The 23012-nt window shown below is 47.8% G+C and overlaps 1 pseudogene; it reads left to right on the forward strand.

The window, feature by feature from the left end:
- Positions 1-23012, forward strand: part of LOC130117107 (uncharacterized) — a 65101-nt pseudogene that overhangs the window by 19982 nt on the left and 22107 nt on the right.

Consider the following 23012-nt stretch of genomic DNA (forward strand, 5'->3'; position numbering starts at 1 on the left):
AAACCCCTAAAATATATCTATTACTTTTTTTTAAAGCACAATCGGACACCACCAGCCTGATTCAGAAGGGATCAGCGTGACACCAGGACGTCAACCTCACGTGTCCTGTATTCACATGCTGGGTCTGTCCACGTCGTGTTATCTTGTCTTCTGATCTTATGCAGTCTTATCTTATTTCATTATATCATGTCTTTTTTTTCTCCCCATTTGTACCCGGCCAATTACCCCACTCTGCCGAGCCGTCCCGGTCGCTGCTCCACCCCCTCTGCAGACTACCACATGCCTCCTCCCATACATGTGGAGTCGCCAGCCGCTTCTTTTCACCTGACAGTGAGGAGTTTCACCAGGGGGACATAGTGTGTGGGAGGATCACACTATTCCCCCCCAGTTCCCCCTCCCCCGCCCGAACAGGCGCCGCGACCGACCAGAGGAGTCGCTAGTGCAGCGACCAGGACACATACCCACATCCGGCTTCCCAACTGCAGAAGACCCATTGTGTCTGTAGGGACGCCCGACCAAGCCGGAGGCAACACAGGGATTCGAACTGGCGATCCCCGTGTTGGTAGGCAATGGCATAGGCCTCCACGCCACCCGGACGCCCTGCATCATGTCTTATGTCCTAGTTTTCATGTCATTACGTCACCCTAAACTAACCTTGTTTACATAACCTGCTCAACCTAGTCAGGCTTACCTTGTGTAATCTCATGTCTCATTAACAACTCAGTCATGCAACATGCGTACATTAACACACATGCAAGTTGCAAATACTGAATTAAGCTGAGTTCCTACTATCACAAAAAAACAAAAATCTCGACTAAGCACCACATTGTAATCCGCAGGGCCGATGGTTTGGTATTTTGGTCAAAAGCATCTGGACTGTGACTGATTCTTTAGTCAGGCTCTGAATTTAAATCAGCAGGTTTGACCCAAACCAGGGCTGAGGGCACACCCGGGTACTGTGTGAGGGAGCACGCCTGCCTGAGTCAGAGCAGACAAGACGTCAATGCTAACACACACACACACACACACACACAGGTGGACAGATTGTTGTATTATGTTTGGAATTCTTTATCTTTTACTGCAGGAGACCAGAATCACATCCCTTTGAAGATCAGGGGTAAAGGTACCTGTGTGTGTGTGTGTGTGTGTGTGTGTGTGTGTGTGTGTGTGTGTGTGTGTGTGTGAGCGCATGTTCTGTTTTTTGCGCACTCCTGCACACAGGCTGTGTGCTACAATTGCTCGAATGCCTGGATATCTGTGTGCATATACATGTGCTCTGTGTGCGTGTGCACGCATGCATGTGTGTGTGTGTGTGGCTGGGTGTTTGTGTGTCCTCATGGGGTTGTAGATCAAGTTCAATAACTGCCTGACAGAGTGAATGCTGAGAAGGCTGAGACAGTGAAGAAAACAACTGAAAAAAGTTCACAGACTCTGTGTGTGTGTGTGTGTGTGTGTGTGTGTGTGTGTGTGATGCAGAGCCAATCATAGACAAGTGATCAGTGCTACATACTGCAACATTTCTCTCATTGAAAGTGTACATTTTGAAATCAGTGTAGGTCAATAGGACTTTGTGCAAAGACTGACCCTAAAAATCTGTTAACATGTCTGAAGCCACACATTCACTCTGACTTCTTGGGAATGTAGCTGATGCTCTTATCCAAATAAGCTTCCAATTACAGCAACATTAAAGAAAATCCAAAACAAAAACTCTTCGGGTGAAGAGAGGAGCAGAGCTGTCAACTGATCACCACCTGGTGGTGAGTTGGATCACATGGCAGAGAAGGCTGCTGGACAGACCTGGCAAACCCAAATGTGTAGTGACGGTAAACTGAGAACGTCTGGCGGAGGCCCCTGTCCATGAGGTCTTCAACTCCCACCTCCAGAAGAAGTTCTTGTGTAGGCTGGGGACATGGAGTTTGAGTGGGCCATGTTCAAAACCTGTATTGCAGATGCGGCAGGTAGGAGCTGTGGTCATAAGGTCATTGGTGCCTGTCGAGGTGGCAACCTAAGAACCTGCAGGTGGACAGCGGCGGTGAGAGAAGCTGTCAGGCTGAAGGAGGCCGTTTGGGCTTGGTTGGCCGAGGGGTCTCCTGAAGCAGTAGACAGGTACCAGGAGGCCAGAAGGGCTGCGGCTTCAGCGGTCATGGAAGCAAAAACATAGGCATGGGAGGAGTTCGGCAAGGCTATTAAGGAGGATTTTCAGTTGGCCTCCAGGAAGTTCTGGCAAACCATCCGGTGACTCGGGATGGGGAATCAGGGCCTGATTCAGGCTGTGTTCAGCTGGGGAGGGGAACTGCTGACCTGGACTGGGGATGTTGTCGGGTGGTGGAAAGAACACTTTTAGGAGCTCCTGAACCTGGCTAACATGTCCTCAGTGGAGGAGGTAGAGTGAAGACTCGGGGGAAGCCCCACCCATATCCCTGCAAGAGGTCTTTGAGGTAGTTAAGAAGCTCCTTGGTGGCAAGGCGCTGGGTGTGGATGAGATTCGCACTGAGATGCTGAGGGTTCTGGACATTGTTGGGCTGTCTTGGCAAACAAGCCTCTACAGTGTCCTGTGGAGGTCGGGGCCAGTACCTGTGGAGCTCCAATTATCAGGGCAACACACTGCTCAGCTTCCCTGGGAAAGTCTACTCTAGGTTGCTGGAAAGGAGGCTTTGACCGATTGTCGAACCTCGGATCCAGAAGGAACAATGCGGATTCCATCCTGGCTGTGGAACAATGGACCAACTCTTTACCCTTGCAGAAGTGCTGAGGGAGGCATGGGAGTTTGACCAGCCAGTCTACATGTGTTGTGGACTTGGAGAAGGCTTACGACCGTGTACCTCGGGGTACTCTGTGGTTGGTACTGTGGGAGTATGGGGACTGGGGCAGTTGCTACAAGCCACCCGGTCCTTGTATAACCAAAGTAAGAGCTGTGTTCGCATTCTCGGCACAAAGTCAAACACGTTTTCTTCGTTCCAACTCTCACCTATAGTCATGAGCTTTGGGTAGTGACTGAAATGGTGAGATCGCGGATACAAGCAGCTGAAATGAGTTTCCTCCGTAGGGTATCTGGGCTCAGCCTTAGGATAAGGAGCTCGGACATCCGGAGGGAGCTCGGAGTAGAGCTGCTGCTCTTTCGCATCGAAAGGAGCGAGTTGAGGTGGTTTGGGCATCTGATTAGGACGCCTCCTGGGCACCTTCCTTTGGAGGTTTTCCGGGCATGTCCAACTGAGAGGAGACCCCGAGGTAGACCCAGAACTTGCTGGAGGGACTACATGTCCAGTCTGGCCTGGGAACGTCTTGGGATCCCCAAGGAGGAGCTGGAGGGCTCTGCTAGGGAGAGGGACGTTTGGAGTGCCCTACTTAGCTTGCTGCCACCACGAACCGACCCCAGAGAACTGGCTGATGTTGAGATGAGAGAGATGATGGGATTTTTTTTTAAAAAAAATCCCTTTTCAAGGATTTGCATTCAATGATTAATATTACCATACATACATATGGTGTGAGAGGACTAGTTTTAAATTGGTTAAGCAGTTATTTAAATAACAGAAAACAATTTGTAGTTTGCTGGCAATACATGTGAGTGCATTAAGATTGAATGTGGAGTCCCACAAGGCTCTGTGTTGGGGCTGAAACTTTTCATTTTATATATATCAATGACATATTTGAAGTGTCAAAGATACTGCAGTTTGATTTGTTTGCAGATGATACTTTATTTTAGTTCAGGAGATGACTTAAAAGTTTAGCAGAAAGCATTGTAAATGAAATTGTCAAACTGAAAAGATAGTTTGATGAAAATAAGTTATTAAATTTGAACAAAACTAAGTTTATGGTTTTTGCTAAACAGAAAAAGGATGAAAATGTTTTACTGTCTATAGATGGAGTTGATATTGAAAGAGTATCTGAGTTTAGATTTTTGGGTGTAATAATGGATGACAAACTGACTGTAAAAACAAAGGTGTCTAAGAATATTTCTGTTTTGAACAAAGCAAAGTACGTGTTAAATCAAAAGGTAATGCGAATTCTGTACTGTTCACTTATTTTGCCATATTTTAGTTACTGTGTGGAAGTGTGGGGCACACGTACATGAGCAACATAAAACCATTGTTTATATTACAGAAAAGAGCAGTGGGAATTATTCATAAAGTGGATTCAAGTGAACACACCAATGGACTGTTTATTAAGTCAGAATTAATTAAATTAAAGATTTAGTTGAGTTACAGACATTGTTAGGTATGTACAGGGCAAAAAGCAGAGTTTTACCAGAAGATTCACAAAAATTATTTGTTTTTAGTTCAGAGGACGAGGACCATAGAAGGAAATTTAGTTTTAAACATCAGTATGCACGTACCACTTTAAAGCAGATGTGTATTTCAGTATGTGGCGTCAAACTGTGGAGTTCTTTGGAGAACGATCTGAAGGGTTGTATAAATATCTTTCACTTCAAGAAAATGTTTAAGGAAAGAATATTTAGATGATATGGAGTTGTCAGGTAATAGGTTTTCAGTTGATGGTGAATTATTGTGTGCAGTGTGTAGGTTTTTCATGACATAAATGTCCTCTGTGGCAGTCTTTTTGCCTCTGTGCAGTGTTTCTTATGCTACACCCAGCACGGAGAGCACAGTGCCTCCTGGTCCCAGCAATGGCCTCGTCGCCTCTGCCAGGCTCTCCATGTCTCATCCCACTGTGATGTCATGGTACACCTCAGCTGGAAGGACAGTGACATTAGCACCAGTGTCTATTTTAAAGCATACTTTTTTCTGTCTCACCTGAAGCTGCACTGACCATGGGTCTTCTCCAGCATCTACTGTTCCTAAGAAAAAGCTAGCTTCATCTGCGGTGACTGCATTCAGAGATTTGGCATTGGCTCTGCATACTTTGCCATAATGTCCTTTCCCCCCCACACGTGTGGCATGCAGCATCTTTCACAGGGCATTCCCATTTTGGATGTGAGGGCATTTTCCCACATCTTCCACATGCTTTTAGTTTCCTATTGTGCTGAGTGTGATGGTGACTGAGGCTTTTGGGAGAATTTGAGCTGTCTGTAACTTTTACTATGAACAGCGTCAACATTCGAGCATTTAGCTGCACTGCTGCTTTCTCCCCTCAGGTCAGACTGCTGTTTTTTAACTTCTTCGGATTGCCTCGCCTTCATAATGGCACTCTCAAGCGTTGGGTCTCTGTCTAGCTGCAGTTTTTCAGACAGCTAGCCTATCACGGATCAGTTCGTCATGTAACTGCCCAAGTTGCAATGTTTGGCTAATCCGTACAGCGCCGTGATAAAGGAATCTTCCATTTACTTGGCTGTTGCACTCGCTGATTAAACTTCGCCCGCTCGTAAATTACATTATTTTTAGACACGAAAAATATATCAAAGCCTGCCTTAACGGATGTGTACCGCTTTCTCATTTCTCAGAGTTGGCTCTCTAAGCACATCTTCAGCTTCATTTCCCATGCTATAAATTAACATATTCACCTGGTTTTCGTCCGACGTTGCGTTTAGGTTGCTTGCGAGCCGAACGTGTTGTAAGCCCCGGATCCACCGCTCCCGTTCTTGTGGTTTAGCGAAGTCGATGGGCTCTGGAGGTTGGATCGCGAACGTAGCAGTCGGAGTTCCACTGCTCCTTCTTCCATCCCTCGCAAACAGACGACTTGGAAATCCTGAACAATTGAGCTCCGGGTCCTACAGGTTGACCACTTCTGTCACCATGTCGCGTTACGCCGTGTGAATAAGGCTTAACAACTTGGCGTTGTGTTCAAACACAATGTTTTTATTCCAGCACCGCAACTCGGGCATACCATCATAACTGTCACTACCCGATCCATTACGGAAACCCAGTTTGTTTTACACATGCGTCTACGGGCGTCCAGGTAGCATAGCGGTCTGTACCGTTGCCTACCAACACGGGATCGCTGGGTCGAATCCCCGCGTTACCTCCGGCTTGGTCGGGCGTCCCTACAGACACAACCGGCCGTGTCTGCGGGTGGGAAATTGGATGTGGGTATTTGTCCTGGTCGCTGTACTAGCGCCTCCTCCGGTTGGTCGGGGCGCCCCCCGGATCGGCAGGGGGGTGGAGCAGTGACCCGGACGGCTGAAAAAGAGCGGGGTAATTGGGGAGAAAAAGGGGGAAAGTTGAACATGCGTCTACTTCCTGTCGGCGTCTGTCGAAGCAGTTTACGGTACCTAGTGTCTGGGGATTCATAATAACGCGGGATTTAAATAACATTCCCGCGTGTCTCTCCCTGCATTTCCTACTTCCGTTCTCTCGAACGCCAACCCCGGACGTCACGGCCGCAATACAATAATTAACCTATTCGTTAATTATATTTCGCACAACACCACAGTCTCCGGGCCCCCTTGGTCCCCTCCGACCGAAACGTTTTAGGCGACAGCCATGAATCTGCACTTGTAGTGTAAGTGAAATGATGCTTTCACTCGCTCCCTGCGAGGAGAAGGAAATGACGGCCGTTACGACGGCCCGACAGGGAGAAACAATGAGGGATACGGGTTAAACTGTCTTTCCCCTCCGCTTTCTCTCTCCAAGCATGAGAAAACTGGCCGCTTGTGAAGTCTAACAGTTACAATATTTAAACTACGTCTGCAAACGGAGACGGGGCCTTTGCAAATTTAATGGCCCGAGTCTCTTTGAAAAATTAAAGCTTTGTACAATGGTATCATTGCCCAAGACTTCCCCTCTAATCAGATCACTGACGAGGCTTTTTTATCGCCGTGGCCAGGATCTGTTGCACAATAAAAGAAGGGGGAAAAAAAGAGAAAAGAAACGAAAATATGAAGTCAGAAAAAATCCCGGGGTCAAGGTGCGGCTGCTGGGAGCGCGGCACAGGGCGCACGCTGCTCCAGCACAAATCAGACAATCAGGGAGAAACACATCAGACCGAGGCTTTCCTTTCTCCGCCGGCTGAAATATTCATTTCCTTTAAACACGCTGTCAAACGCCAAGACGGCGAACGTTTGAAAGTAGGGCAGCGTTTCTGTCCGCAGTGCAAAGCTGGGGAGGGGAAGAAAGAGACAGATGGAAAGATGGAGAGAGAGAGACAGAGAGAGAGTCTATTTAGACAAGTGTCTATTTGTCATGCCAATGAAGCACTTTTGAGCGAGAGAGGTAGAGAGGCAGTGAGAGACAGTGTGAGAGAGAGAGAGACAGAGGTAGAGAGAGGTAGAGAGACAGTGTGAGAGAGAGAGGTAGAGAGACAGTGTGAGAGAGAGAGGTAGAGAGACAGTGTGAGAGAGAGAGGTAGAGAGACAGTGTGAGAGAGAGAGGTAGAGAGACAGTGTGTGTGAGAGAGTCTATTTAGACAATGAATAAATAGACAAGTGTCTATTTTTCATACCAATAAAGCCCTTTTGAGAGAGAGAGAGAGAGAGAGAGAGAGAGAGAGAGAGAGAGAGAGAGAGAGAGAGAGAGAGAGAGAGAGAGAGAGAGAGAGAGAGAGAGAGACATGGCGACAAAGAGACAGAGCAACAGAGGCATAGAGGGGAAGAAGGGAGAGACACGTGTCAGGGGACAGGAAGGAAGAGCAAGAGAGAAAGAGGAGAGGGAGAGCAGAAGAAAGGGAAGGAGGCCAAAAGACACAGTGATATATAAAGGCCGACAGGCAGTTAACTAAAGACAACTAAAAAAGAGAGGGAATAAACAAGCGGTGAGACAGACAGAAAGACAAATCCACAGAAAAGGAAGCAGACAGGGACATGGAGACATGGCCAGCCAGAGAAACAGCCAGACTAATACATTACATACCTACCACACACACACACACACACACACACACACACACACACACACACACACACACACACACACACACACACAGGCTGTGTGAAGTCTTACTCTACATGATGTGTGTGTGTGTGTGTTTGGTGTGCAGCAGTGATGACATTAACAACACACACACACACACACACACACACTTGCTCATACTAAAACATGCTTTTAATGCAAACACACACCCACAGCTCTTCTAAGTGGTAAGCCATCTTGCCCCCTTTGCATTGCTCTACCCCTCGCTCTCTCCGTCTCTCTCTCTTGCACACACACACACACAGACACACACAGACACACACACTACATTTGGAAAATGAAATGGGTGCACATGAGCACTTAAAAAAGTGCCCCCTCCACACACACACACACACACACACACACACACAAATAGGTATATACAAAGGCTCAAATACAGACACAGACAAGCACACACAAAAGTAGACCTACACTAAAATATATGCACTCACAGAAGCACAAACACACACACACACGTTCTGATCCCGCCCTTCTGCGTCCCCCTGTGGAATAGCTGTGTCACAATCAAGAGGCTCCGTGGCCCTAATCTGCTTTTTAGGGGCCGGCCGCCAAAACTCATCTGCATAATCAAGATGACAGGTGTGGAGAGGGTGAAAGAGCAACGGAGGGGTGGAGAGAGGAGAGGAGGCGAATGGGACGAAGAGGGGGCTGGGTGAGGTGAAGATGGAGGGGGAGTTAAGGTAGTAGGAAGAAGGAAGGAGCGGAGGAGGAAGAGAGAGTGGGTGGATGGATGGATGGATGGATGGATGGATGGATGGATGAACAGGTGTGCCCATCAGACTTATTCACGGTTTCGTTGCTGCAGACTGACTACTGTAATACCTCCCGTGCTCCTCACTGAAGGGGGCCTGCGGCCTCCTCGACACTGCTCTTGCTTTTGTTCGTCATTAATTATACACCATTTGTGTTGGCTGGGACTGTGCATCACTCTTCTTCTGCACCTTTCTCTCCATCTGTGTGACTGCTGAGCCCGAGTTTTCCTCCTGTGTGTATGGGAGCACAGGCCAGTTTTAAGGAACATTTCTAGATTTACATGGGGCAGCTCATTCTGATCTCCTCCCACATAAAGCCCAACCTCCATAGTGAGGGCTTCTTTCTTATTTACAGCAGTAAATGGGTGCTGGTGCTGGTCATGGTGATGATTGGGACGGTGATACGGGTGGTGATGGTGATGATTGGGACAGTGATGCTGGTCGAGGTGATGATGATGATGACTGGGACAGTGATGCTTTTGATGATGATGATTGCGACAGTGATGCTGGTCGAGGTGGTGATGATGATTGGGACAGTGATCCTTTTGATGATGATTGGGACAGTGATGCTGGTCGAGGTGGTGATGATGATGGTTGGGATGGTGATGCTGGTCGAGGTGGTGGTGGTGATGATGATGGTTGGGACAGTGATGCTGGTTGAGGTGGTGATGATGATGATGATGTTGATTGGGATGGTGAGGCTGGTCGAGGTGGTGGTGATGATGATGATGATCTTGATTGGGGCTGGTGATGATGATGTTGATTGGAACGGTGATGCTGGTGGAGGTGGTGATGATGATGATGATCTTGATTGGGGCTGGTGATGATGATGTTGATTGGAACGGTGATGCTGGTGGAGGTGGTGATGATGATGATGATGAGGCTGTAGTAGTGAAAATGACTATATGAAGACATTTTTCTCTATCTCATGATGTTTCATGATTTTAGACACGACCTCTTTGTTGTTTATTTTTATTTGTGTCCAATTTATACATTTTTTTCTAGTTTTTTACTTCTGTTTTTAAATAGGAATTTCCTTTTAGGGACGATGAAGATGAAAGCTAAAAGTTGAAGCTGACGTTGACACGGGGGGTTATTTTAGGCTGATGCAGGGGCGAGGTAAGAGGGGATCTGAGAAAAGAAGAATGAAAATGGTGAGAGAGACATGGACGGAAGAGAGGCAGACCATAAGGGTGACAGCTGAGGGGCGAGTGGGGGTGATGGAGCCTGGGAGGACAGACAGACAGATGGATGGCTGGATGGATGAGGAGGGGTGTTGACAAAAAGAGAGAGGGCGGAGGAATAGAGAGATGAGAGTACGGGGAATAGAAAAAAGGGGCATTGGGGAAGTGATTCTGGGTGTGTGTGTGTGACAAGGTGTGTGTGTGATATTGGTTTTGACAGTAACACCTGACGCCCATCTCTAATGCCTACAACCCTTCCTCTCCCTCCCTCTTCCTCCGTGTCTATTCCTACGTCTCTCTTTCGCCTTTTTCCCCCATTTCAGTTCAGCTTCACTGACGCAACTAAACCAGCAGTTGTGTTGCCAGAGACTCTCACATTAACAGCTCCAGAACAGATGTGACACGGTAAAAAGAGTAGATGTCAAAATAAACAACCGAACGAAATCCTTACCATTATAACCAGACAATAAACAGAAATAAGCATTGACTTTCTCTTTCTCTTGTCACTCCCTCCTTTTCTCTGTCTCTTCATCCTCCCCTCCCATCTCCATCAGCCGTCATTAATGAACACCTGGGAAGATCGAGCTCCAGCGATAACTACTCTCTCTCTCTCTCTCTCTCTCTCTCTCTCTCTCTCTCTGTATATAATGCATGCATGTCGCTCGGCCAGTCGCCAGATCATGGCGCCGACATGAGAGAGAGCTTCGGGTTCAGGACCCCGGCAGGGGCCACGCGTCGCCGCCCGCATGCAGATTAGGGGATGACCGGGCACTTCCATGGACGCCTAATTGAGGGACCTTTAAAATTCTTACAGAGGACTGACCAAGGTTTTCATCTGGGGCCCCCGCTGAGGCCGAGAGGGGCCAACGGGGGCCTCTTTAATAGAGTGTGGAGGATTAAAGTTTTCCATCTTCATCATGGATCTTCCTCATATCCACCCTACAGAGGCAGTTTTTAAGATCGATGTAAATCTGCCAAAACATGTTTCTGTTCAAGACTGTCCCACTGCATCAACACAGTGGCCCGTTCATTTCTGAGAGACATTACCCACGGTCTCTAAAAGCTTTTGCTGTTGTAATTTGTCTTAAGCTTTGCTGAAGCGTGTGTTGTACTGACTCAAGTATATGTGTGTTAGCTTACTGTACCTGGGAAGAAAGAGAAGACAACAACGGCAAAAACAGATTTCCCTCCATGAATGTTGGATATGAGGGACACTACAGAAAAAATCTGGTGTGGCAAGATGGCGGCGCAGACTCACGGTTGCGGCAGCCTCACCCAGTACTGACTGTGCAGTGTCTTTGTCCACGTCTGCGTCCAAGTTTGTTATCGTGGGATTTTTATTTTTTTTTAATGGCTGGGAGAGCTTGGTCTGCTGCGTCCTGTGGGCCCAGGGACCACCGCGGGCAGTCTGGCGGCAGCCTCACCTAGCGTTGACTGTGCAGTGTTTTTGTCATCGTGTGGAATGCAGGGGAGGTGTGTCGAAGTTGTCTGTCTGGGAGAGCTGGCGCTGAATCGGTTGAGGGAGCCAGGTCTACTGCGTCCGTTGGGCCCAGGGACCACGGCCCTGCCCAGAGCTGCACCCGAAGAAGAAACACCGGGAGTGGTCTGACAGCACGCGGAAGCGGGGCAGGCTAAGCTAACTGCTAGCCCACGTAGACCTGCAGTTCCCGATAACACCGAGGGCGGTCTGGTGGCGGCCTTGCCTAGCATTGACTGTGTTTTTAGTGTCGTCGTGTGGAGTGTAGGGAGGTGTGTCGAAGGTGTCTGGCTGGGAGAGCTAGCGTTGGATCAGCTGGGAGAACTTGGTCCACGTGTCCGGTGGGCCCAGGGACCGCGGCCCTTCCCGGAGCTGTGCCCGAGGAGGGAACACCGAGGGCGGTCTGACAGGACGCGGAAGCGGGGCAGGCTAAGCTAACTGCTAGCTCATGCAGACCTGCGGTCCTGACAGTCATCCTGGCTGGCGTTCGTTCTCTGGACAGTGTTTTTGTTGATTCGGCTTTGGGAAGTTTTGGATGTGTGTTTTTGTCTTTTGTGTTGCTTTGCTGTGGGCTGGGGGGAAACGAAATTTCGTTTCTTCTGTGTACTCAAGTACATGAATGAAATGACAAATTATTCCTGATTATTAAGCTGAACACAGATCCATGGAGAACAGACAGCAGGGTGTTGTTCTTATTATTTACTGTTCAACAGAAGGTGCTATTTTGGTGTTTTGTGTGTTGTGCGTCGCGGTAGTGGAGGAATGACAAACGCAAAGCATGAGGTCATCAAATCAGGGAGAATTACTCCCACATCTCACAACAGGATTTGTTATGACCCTCTTAAATTAACCAGAAATTTGACTTTGCATAAACGACCTGTTTTTCCATTAACGGTGGATGTTCTCGGTAAACCCACGCATGCTAACACAGTTGTGCAGCTTACGCCGACACGCAAGTGGTGTCCGAGCAGTCGCACAGCTCAGTCACCCGCAATCGGTTCAGGACAATTAACCCTCCACTTCCTGAAAATAAAACAGAAAACAAACGAGGTGGCAGTTTGAGGCTGAATAATGGCGTGGCAGCAGAACAGCCACTCAGTCTGAAGATCAGGCCGGTGGCTCTCCTGAGGGGCAACTGGTGTGTATGAAAGTAAGTGAGAAGATCACGCGTGTTCAGCAAACAAATGCATTTTCAGCAAGACCCCTCGCCGAATAAATAGAGGTTCGAAGTGAGGTCAGAGTCCGCACGGAAAAAAAGAGGTGGCGTACCTGAGGGGCGAGGGAACGTTAGCATACTTATGTGTTGGAAAGGTCTGCGACATCTTGATCTATCCTTCATTAGAGCTCATTGACCTCGGTGCACAGCGGTAGTCACTGTAGAGTCCACTGAACCCTTCGCCTTACAGGATCCAGTGCCTGGTCTCCCTGTCTGGTTTTTCTCTTAAGTCTGCAGCTTGTCAACAGGCCCCTTGATTTCTGAACCAAAGGTCAAAAATTGTGTACCTAAAATCAACATGGCTGTAGGTTCTTGAGCACTTCTGGATGTATGATAATTGTGGATGGTCTCTCCAGAAAGGTAGCCCGGTATTAATGAAATGGAGTTGCAGCAGGTTAAACTGAATCGTATCTTTGCCTAAAACAAAATCCATTATTAGAGGCATAATATAACTTCTATTAGCTTTGTTTCTCGAGCATGTGATTCAGTGGAGCTGTTTCCATTGGTCTCAAAATGTTGAATTTGGTGATGTAATGCTGAAATACGAGCACGTGACATTGTACTTACCATAGATCTGCACAGACGACTCCTAAAGGCCAGTTTGGAGTCGGTAAGTTGGGCCGTCTGACGCGTGCCAGACATGTTTCTGTAGACGGTGTATGTGAGAAGGTTAACAGTCCAGCTGAAGTTTTGTCCCCCTCCTTTTTCTCCCCAGTTGTACTTGGTCAATTACCCCACTCTTCTGAGCCGTCCCGGTCACTGCTCCCTCTGTCAATCCGGGGGAGGGCTGCAGACTGCACATGCCTCCTCCGATACATGTGGAGTCACCAGCCACTTCTTTTCACCTGACAGTGAGGAGTTTCACCAGGGGGACATGGGAGGATCATGCTAGTCCCCCCAGTTCCCCTTCCTCCCTGAAGAGGTGCAGCGACCAGGAAACATACCCACATCCGGCTTCCTACCCGCAGACAAGGCCAATTGTGTTTGAAGAGACGCCTGACAAAGCCGGAAGTAAGACGGGGATTCAAACCAGAGATCCCCATGTTGGTAGGCAACGGAATAGACCGCCACGCCACACAGACGCCCTTGAAGCTTTGTTTTTGAGGGACAATTCAGTCTCTGTAAGAACATATAAAGTTTTAACTCAAATAAAAGAGCCGATATCTACAGTTCAGTCTTGTGGGTTCATCTATTCATATTTTAATAGTGAACCACGGTCCTTGCTATTCATCCTTCCCCAACATGAGAATTGATTTGAAGCAGCAGAGTCGAAAAAGACGAGGGTCAAATGGTTGCTCAGGATGAGAGAGAGAGGGGAAAGAGAGGGAGATTGCCATATTCTCCAGCTTTCTTATATAACAACACACACACACGGCAGCCTCTGCTATGGGGGGGGGGGGGTCGTGCCAAACTCGGAGTGTGATCTCCAATTTACAATGTCAGTTCTCAAGTTGGCTGGCCGCCATCGTTTTGTCTTTGTGACGGTAGAGAGAGATGCATTGTGGGAGGGCGGACGGAGAGGACTGTGGATGGGTGGGTGGTGTGTGTGAGTGAGTGTACGGGGAGGAGGTGTAGCCCAGGCCCCATTTCCCCAGCGGGACGCATTAACAAGCCCATCCAGTTAAATGTAGCCCCTGCATTACCTAATGTACCGGCTCCTCTCCAGCAGTGCTGGAGACAGGGCCATCCATTATTGATCAGATAGAGCTTCGCCTCTGAAGTTGGCAGGCTGGTGGTGGTGGTGGTGGGGGGGGGGGTTAGAGGGGGGGGGGCGAGAGAGGAAGTGTTTGGTGTGAGACTGTGGGGTGAGCGAGAGGGAGAGAGGAAGTGTTTGGTGTGAGACTGGGGTGAGCGAGAGGGGCGGCGGAAGGGATTGAGGCAGAGGCAGGAGAGCAGAGATAGAGAGAGCCGGAGGATAAAGTGACGGAGGCATTTGGAGAGGGAGGGAAAGAGAGAGAGAGGAAGAATAGGGAATGAAGATGAGTAAGGGCGAGTGGCATGTGCAGAAGAGAGTAGAGTAATAAAAAAAGGGCCAAAGAAAACAACAATAAACTCCAATGATGAAAAGAAAAGGAGCGAGACAGAAGATCTAGGGAAAGAGAGAGAGATGTTTGCAAGGGACGGGGGACATGTTCTAGAGTTTTATCAAGGAGGCCGCAAACTTTGCTGTCTTTCGCCACTCCATCACTCCTGCCTCTGCTGTCGTCTTTCTTCACATCCTCCTGTTGCCGTTCACGCTGTCTTTGTCTGTCCATTCTTTTCACCCTCTCTCTCTCGCTCTCTGTCTCTCTCTGAGACCTCATGATCCATTACTCACATCTCTCTCTTCATTCCTCCACAATCCATCCATTCCTCTCTCCCTGGCGGATGTGGCTGGGGGAAAATTTGAATTTCACAGGAAGTCATCAGAGATTTGATTTCATTTTTAGCGTGGTCTTTTTTAATCTATCCATCTATCTAACTACATTTTCTGTCTCTCTCTGTGTCGATGTGTCTCTCTCACACTTCAGGGTTTGTGGAACTCTTCCTGCCAAGCCTTATTGGTCCAGAAACTTCCAAGTCACCTCAGATCTTTGACGCCCAGTTAAAGCAGAAACTTGCCCCGGCATCACAGCGTGTAAACGTAGAGAGGGGGCTTCTGGGTAAGCGTGACTTTCTAAAAGCCTTGCAGTGACAGGGACACTCCTGGATAGATCCGACCAAGCAGTCTCTCCAGATTTCCATGGCTATGATGGTGTCAACATTCCCATGCGTCCTGGAGGGTTATTGACTAGTCATGGAAAACACCTGGAAAATTATAAAATTGATCCTATGTCCTGGAAATATTACTGAGGTCATGAAAAATTGTCGAGCCAAGTTATAAAATCTTGGGGTGTCCGGGTAGCGTAGCGGTCTTTTCTGTTGCCTGCCAACACGGGGATCGCCGGTTTGAATCCCTTTGTTACCTCCGGCTTGGCTGGGCGTCCCTACAGACACAATTGGCCGTGTCTGTTGGTGGGAAGCCGGTTGTGGGTGTGTGTCCCAGTCGCTGCACTAGCGCCTCCTCTGATCGGTCGGGGTGCCTGTTCGGGGGGAAGGGGGAACTGGGGGGGGGGGGAATAGCGTGATCCACCCACACGTGACGACCCCTTGGTGAAACTCCTCACTGTCAGGTGAAAAGAAGCAGCTGGCGACTCCACATGTATTGAAGGAGGCATGTGGTAGTCTGCAGCCCCCCCTGGATCGGCAGAGGGGGTGGGGCAGCGACCGGGAGGCGAATATTTCTTTCCTAGGATGAATCCAGCAAGTTTCCGCCCTAAGTTGCTAGGATTAGGGTTGTTGCGCGTTCGCATCGGCCTTGACTGGCAGGCAGATCTGGCCAATCCTAGCACCTGAGGGCGGGAACTTTCCGAATTCATCCTAGGAAAAAAAAAATATTCACGACCGGGACGGCTCAGAAGAGTCGGGTAACTGGCCAAGTACAATTGAGGAGAAAAAGGGAGGGGGGGGGGGTAAAATCTTACTTTACCAGCTGAGAACACGTTAGGGTGATCTGTAGCTGAGACAGCGCACATAGTTTAGCCTCCCAGATTGCACAGAAGTACCTGAAGTTAAAGTTACACAGTCCATTTAAAGACAGTTGAGACTTCCCCTGATAGATGACACTGAACAATATGCCCTTCTGTGACTAATGGCTTACAGGTATATCCAAGCAGAAGTCCTGGAGAATGATTTCAGAAGACGTGACAGACCCGGTGGTTCGGTCCTGATGCTGTGCTCCAGGCAGCACGTGCACCATGTTCGTATGCAGCTGAACACCTCCATGAAAGTCAGCGACACTGCAATGGTCGCAAACGCACACACCAATCACAATCTATACATGTCCTTCACATAGCTAGCCACACATTATCTACATGATTTGAAATTTAACATCAGGTCCACACCACATGACCTACTAGCAGGTTATAAAAATGTAAATAAAAATATTGGACATCACATGTTTAACAACTGGCACTGGCAGACTTTTCCATGTTACATGGTGGATTGCCGAACACCAGCTGACCAGCTAGACCCTGACGGCACACACTCTTGGGGTGAAGAAGAGGTCCCATACACTAACATGGCTGCGTTTGTTCTGTCGACTGAGTGCTTGTGTGTATATTTTAATGCATGCATATCTACAGCGTGTGTGGCTGTGTGAACCAGAGCAAACTAGGGGGAGATCTGAATAATTGATGGAGTGTCAGCACAGAATTGTGTGACAGTTAGCTTTAAATTTCCCATTTAGCTGGAATAGGCAGAAACAACGCGGGGCTAACCAATCACTATGGCAGAGAGGGAGGAACCAGTGAACTGATGAAGAAATACACAAACGCACGTGCCCTTGCTCTTTGCACGTCACACACATATATGTGCAGACACACACATACACCACCACTGACTTTCCTTCTTAGACTAGTTCACTGAAAACAATACAAGCATATGGTGTAGAACTGAGAGGAAATGCCTTCTCGAGTGGCCGACAGTCATCATCATCGGCGGTCACTCGGGGTCGAGTATGACTGTCCTCCTTCTGGGTCCTTGTGGGTCTCCAGGTGAGTATAGAGGCCGATCCTGGAGCCGCATATTTTGGGGCGGTGTGGGCAAGAGTGTGAAGAAGTGGTCGAGGATGTGGTTTGGGCCTTTCTGGTAACTCGCTCTTTTCTGAGTCTGGGCTTGTTTTCAGCAGCACGGTGGAGGTCATGGTTGTAGCGCCCAGTGCCCTCACGGATAGCCCGTCTCCAGGCCTCCCTGTTTTCTGCTGCTCCTTCCCAGGTGTTAAGGTCGATGCCAAACGTTTTGATGTGGGCCTTGGTGTTATCTTTACATTGCTTCTTTTCTCCTCCTGGGGCATGGCGTCCTGTCACCAGTTGAGAGTAAAGGATGTTGCGTTGCTGTAAAGCCCCTTGAGGCAAACTTGTAATTTGTGATATTGGGCTATATAAACAAAATTGACTTGACTTGTTTCGGGAGGTGGGAGTCAGACATGCGGAAGACTTGGCCAGCCCATCTCAGCTGATGTTGTGCGATGGTGGCAGTTATAGTTGGCATGTTGGCTTCCTCAAGGACGCTGAAGTTGGTGCGCTTGTCCTCCCAGCTGATCTTCCTGAGGCATCGCTGTTGGTATGCCTCAAGTGCCTTCAGGTGCCTGCTATATGTGGTCCAGGTTTCTGACCCATACAGTAGGGTGGGCAGCACTACCGCTTTGTACACCAGAATTTTTGTTCTGGCCTGAAGGTCAAGGTTTTCAAAAACCTTTTTACTCAGTCTGGAGAAGGCTCGGCTTGCACAACTGAGACGATGGTGTATTTCAATGTCAGCGTTGGCTTTGGAGGAGAGAAGGTTGCCAAGATATGAGAAATGTTCCATGTTTTCAAGTCTGGTGTTTCTACAGAGATGGATGGGGGGCAGAACAGGCATATTTCTGTTGGGTGGGGCTTGGTAGAGGGTATGGGTCTTTTTTTATGTTAATGGCCGGGCCAAGCTGCTTGTATGCCTTTGCAAAGGCGTCCAGTATGCTCTGTAGGTCCTCTTCTACGAAGGACACTAAGGCGTTGTCATCGGTGTACTGCAGCTCTATGATGAATGTGGTGGTGGTTTTACCTTTAGCCCTGAATCTGTTAATATTCAGAAGATCCCCATCAGTCCTGTACAAGATTCTGACTCCCTGAGGCACATTGGGACCCGTGAGGTGGAGGACGGACGCAGAGACTTGAAACCTGTTGGAGATGGGCGTCACACTAAACATTCAGCTTGGTTTGTTAACGCCGTGAAATACCCAGGAAACTTCTCAAATCCATTCTGATTTCAACTACATGATCCTGAAATGGTGACATAAGTCTTGCAAAAAACTAAAGGCCACTAAATTTTCACTGTGAGGAATTACCTCTCTCAAGCAAGTTTCAAGTCTCTGTACATTGATTTCCACACCGTCCTGAAATTACTACAGACCAACAGCTGCCTGCAGGAAAAACACACCAGAGAAATCAAACGCTTCAGAAAATGGTTGGGGGTGATGTGAAATACACGCAATTAGTTGTAAATGGGTGAATACATGCAATAAAACAGTATGAATTGATTTTAAAAATGTATTGCTCACTTTTAATGCTCTAAATGGTCTTGCTCCTACATACATTTGTGATTTACTGAGCTGGTATACGCCCTCTTGACCATTAAGACCTGCAGAGGGAGCCCTGCTGGTTGTTCTGAGGCCTCGGTTTGCCACAAAGGGTGATCGAGCTTCTGCTGTTCAAGCCCCCACACTATGGACCTCTCCTCCTGTATAACTAAGACAACCAAGTCTCTAGCTTCTTTTAATAATAATAATAATTATTATCACTATTATGCTCCTTTAACATCAGAATGCTGAGATTTCTGGGCGTCTCCAGCCTGAAGCATCCTCAGATCAAACACATGCGGGCATGTAAAATGTTTTCATAAGTTCACGAGGACACATAAGTACCGTTATAGAGAGCTGCCCCCGCCCTGCTGGCTGGAAGAGCTGACGTAGAAGATGAACAGAATAAACTGCCTGGCAGAGCAGCGGCCCAACAGAGCAGCGGGTCTCCTGGACCACTGCAGCGGGTCTCCTGGATCTGTCTGCATGTGCAGTAGAAAGGTATCACATGTCTTTGATAAAGTGCGGAATAACAATTTAAAAAAAAGTCCCTGAGCTCCTCATCTCCTCTGTATTGATCTCCACAAGAGATGAGCTGATGATCGGAGATGTTACGCCCCGAAGAACAATTAATTGTGCATGTGAGTGATGTTCATCCACAAATCAATAAGGGGCTTTGTGTGTGTGTGTACAATTTATGTAATTGATTTTGTGTATGTTGTGTGTGTATGTATGCAAACAGGTTTCCTCTGCAATGGAGATTTTGATCTCAGTGGGACTTATCTGTATAAATAAAGGATAAATGAAATATGTGTGTGTGTGTGTGTGTCCATTTGAGCATGAATTTATTGCTTAAATGTCTTCCAACATGGTTCAATGTCCACACACGTTCTCCGTTTTCATTTGTTTCGGTCTTCATCCTGTTTTATTCATATGCTTGTCTCACATTGTGTGTTCTACCCCATTGTTGTGATGTTGCATGGACTCCATCGTTATGCTCCACTGTAGTTTCCTCAGCTGCTTTTGTTTGTTCATGGTGGGTATACCTTTTTTTTTCTTTTTTTTACCTTTGTCACTCCTACACTAATCTGTCCTTTCTCAGTTTTCCTCGTCATTTACCTGTGTGGCGTGTGTGGTTGCCTGTTCTCCTGCGGTGGGTGGGAATGGCGGAGACCTCCGCTGGCGTCCTCTGAAGCCAGCCGGCCTCTTCCCACCTGCCGGTTTGTCCAGGTAAACGTAACACGTTCGGACGCGTTACTTCATCTGGATCCACCGGCAGCTGTACACACACTCCACCACCTGGAGGGGTCACTGATCGCAATTTTGTTACACAGTACCGCGGCCGGATGGATACCCACAAAGGAATACGTAGGGGGGCTTCCTGTGACGGCCTGCCGAGGCTGGAGGCTCAGTGCCTGGACGCTGGCGCACACCCAGAGAAACACAACTAGTTCAGACTGAGTTAGACTGAGCTCACTGAGGGGCAACAAACTGGAGGAGTTGGGAATTAAAGTTATTGTGGGTTATTGAGTCAAACTGGATCAGGCGACTGCTTCATCTTCCGTTTCACGTTTCTGCCCTGCCAAGTTTGATCTGTGAGGAGATGAACGTAGGGAGGGCCAAATGAAACGGATCAGAAGCACACACACACACACACACACACACACGCATATATATACATATATATATAGATGTGTGTGTGTGTGTATATATGTATATACACACACAAACACACGTGTGTATATATATTTATGTATATGTATATGTATATATATACATACACAAAATACAAAACCAGCAGATATATACGTATATGTATACACATGCATATATATATATATATATATATACATACACACAAAATACAAAAACCGAGACACACAAACATGCATATATATATACATACATGCATACATACGCAGATATGTATAGATATATAGATATATATATACACACAAAATACAAAAACCGACACACACAAACATGCATATATATATACACACACACACACAAACATGCAGATATAGTATATATACACACACACACACACCCCAACATAGCCATACTAATGCACACAGACACTGCTGCACCATAATATGCACTATTACACAAATACAGACGCACACACACATATATATATACACACACAAAATACAAACAAAAACCGACGCACACACACACACCAACATAGCCACACTAATGCACACAGACACTACTGCCCAAGCAGACACATTGCTGCACCGCAATATGCACTATTACACAAATAGCGACACACACACGCCAGTTACAAACACAGTTACACACACACATCTTACGCAAGATTGCGTGATTTTGTTCACCTGATATCACAATGGCCTGGCTAGAGAACCTTGACTACTTTAGATGTTTATGTGCAAGTTTTTACTTTCTGTTAATGTGAGAGCAAAACTATTCCCGCAATCAATTCTGTCATCATTATGCACACCAGAACGGTAACACAACACAGGAGTAACACACAGCACAGTGACTAATAAAAAGGCCTTTAGACTAACAACTGGTCACTGTGCACATGGACGTCAGAGACGATGTGTCATCCTGCAGCTAATGAGATATTCATGTGCTGCTTCAGTCACGGCAGTTAATATCCAGTCTACTTCCTTCACCATCATCACAGCATTACAGGAAGTCCTCAGCGACTGTCAGGAAGTGCACGGGTACCATCCGTAGAGGTGGCCCCAAACACAGACAATGGGATTCAGTTATTTAAATGGGTTTAATGTGAGAATACGATACATCTTTACCGTCAGTTTGTACTGAGATTAATTCTGCATCCTCGGGCAGTTCCGTTCAAGAGATTAAATATACAGTTACACATGTGACACTTATCATAGATATACAAAACACATCAGACAGTCATGATGAACACGCATATCACATCATATCCTCTGGATTCAGATCTCAATTGGCAGCACACTGATTTTGGTTGAGCAACAGGGTACACTGATGTATACAAATTCTACAGCCTGTTGTGTTTACATGGAGGGACTCTAAATGGCATATTGGAGGGCAGAAGTTGGTATTCTGTTTAAAACTTGACACAGAAGAGATGCTGTTAGCATGTCTGAGGGTGCTCTTATTGTGAGTTGCTTGAAAGTGCGCCACAGGTTGACCAATAATCTCCACACGGATCTGGATCTGATTGGTTTAGTTTTCCACTTCCACTGTGGGAAGATGGCAGCACAAATTCATGTTTGCAGCAGCCTCACCCAGTACCATCCATGCGGTGACTTTGTCCATGTCTGCGTTTAAGTTTTGTCTTCGTTTGATGGCTGGGAGAGCTGGTGCTGGATCAGCTAGGAGAACTTGGTCTGCTGTGTCTTATGGGCCCAGGGTCCACGGCCCTGCCTGGAGGGATGTAACACCGAGAGCAGTCTAACAGGACACGGAAGTGGGGCAGGCTAAGCTAACTGCTAGGTCACGTCTAACAGAACACGCTAGCTAACTGCTAGCCCATACAGATCAGCAGTTCCGATAACACTGAGGGTGGTCTGGCGGCGGCCTCGCCTGGTGTTGACTGTGGTGTTTTTGGTGTCGTGTGGCGTGCGGGGAGGTGTGTCAAGAGTGTCTGGCTGGGAGAGCTGGCGCTGGATTGGCTGGGGGAGCCTGGTCTGCTGTGTACGGTAGGCCCAACGACCTTGGCCCTGCCTGGAGCTGAGCCCAAAGAGGAAGCACCAAGGGCGGTCTGACAGGACACAGAAACGGGGCGGGCTAAGCTAACTGCTAGCCTATGCAGACCGGCAGGTCCGACAGTCATCCTGGCTTGCATTCGTTCTCTTGGACAGTGATTTTTTTCTTTTCTTTTTTTAGTTTTGATGTGTTAATTTAGATATATGTTTAGTTAGTATATGTGTTCTTGAAGTTTTTGGATATGTGTTACACTGCTGTGGGCTGAGGGAAACGAGATTCCGTTTCATTTCATGTACTTCTGTACATGAAATGAATTGACAAAGTGTTCTTGATTCTGATTCCTGATGTTGACAGACAGGCTGCTGAGGCAGGCCGTACTGCAGCACAGCATGATGCTCTGAACGACTGACTTAAAAAACAGAAAAAGCATCTGGCTACGGGCTCCACAAGATCTGAGTCTACGAAGAAAGTAAATGCACTGCTGTATGTAAGAATACAGGGGGATGAGGAAGGCGGGCAAGGCAGGAGGTAGTAAGGCGGTGGTGGATGGCAGAGGTGGGTGGAGCAGGGCAGGCAGGCGGATGAGGGAATGTGGCTGGCTGAGGATCAGCTCAGGGTTTAGTGGCGAGCAGGCAGACAGGGTAGTGAGCCTGGAAGCACGGTAAATACAGGTGATGCAAACAACACAAGGAATGACTCCAAATATGCTACTGCAGAGCGGCTGAGAATGAGAGACTACCACCGTGGCTGAAACAACGATCCGGCGAGGAGTGGACGGA

The sequence above is a fragment of the Lampris incognitus genome, chromosome 8 (assembly GCF_029633865.1).
Source record: "Lampris incognitus isolate fLamInc1 chromosome 8, fLamInc1.hap2, whole genome shotgun sequence".
Classification (NCBI taxonomy): domain Eukaryota; kingdom Metazoa; phylum Chordata; class Actinopteri; order Lampriformes; family Lampridae; genus Lampris; species Lampris incognitus.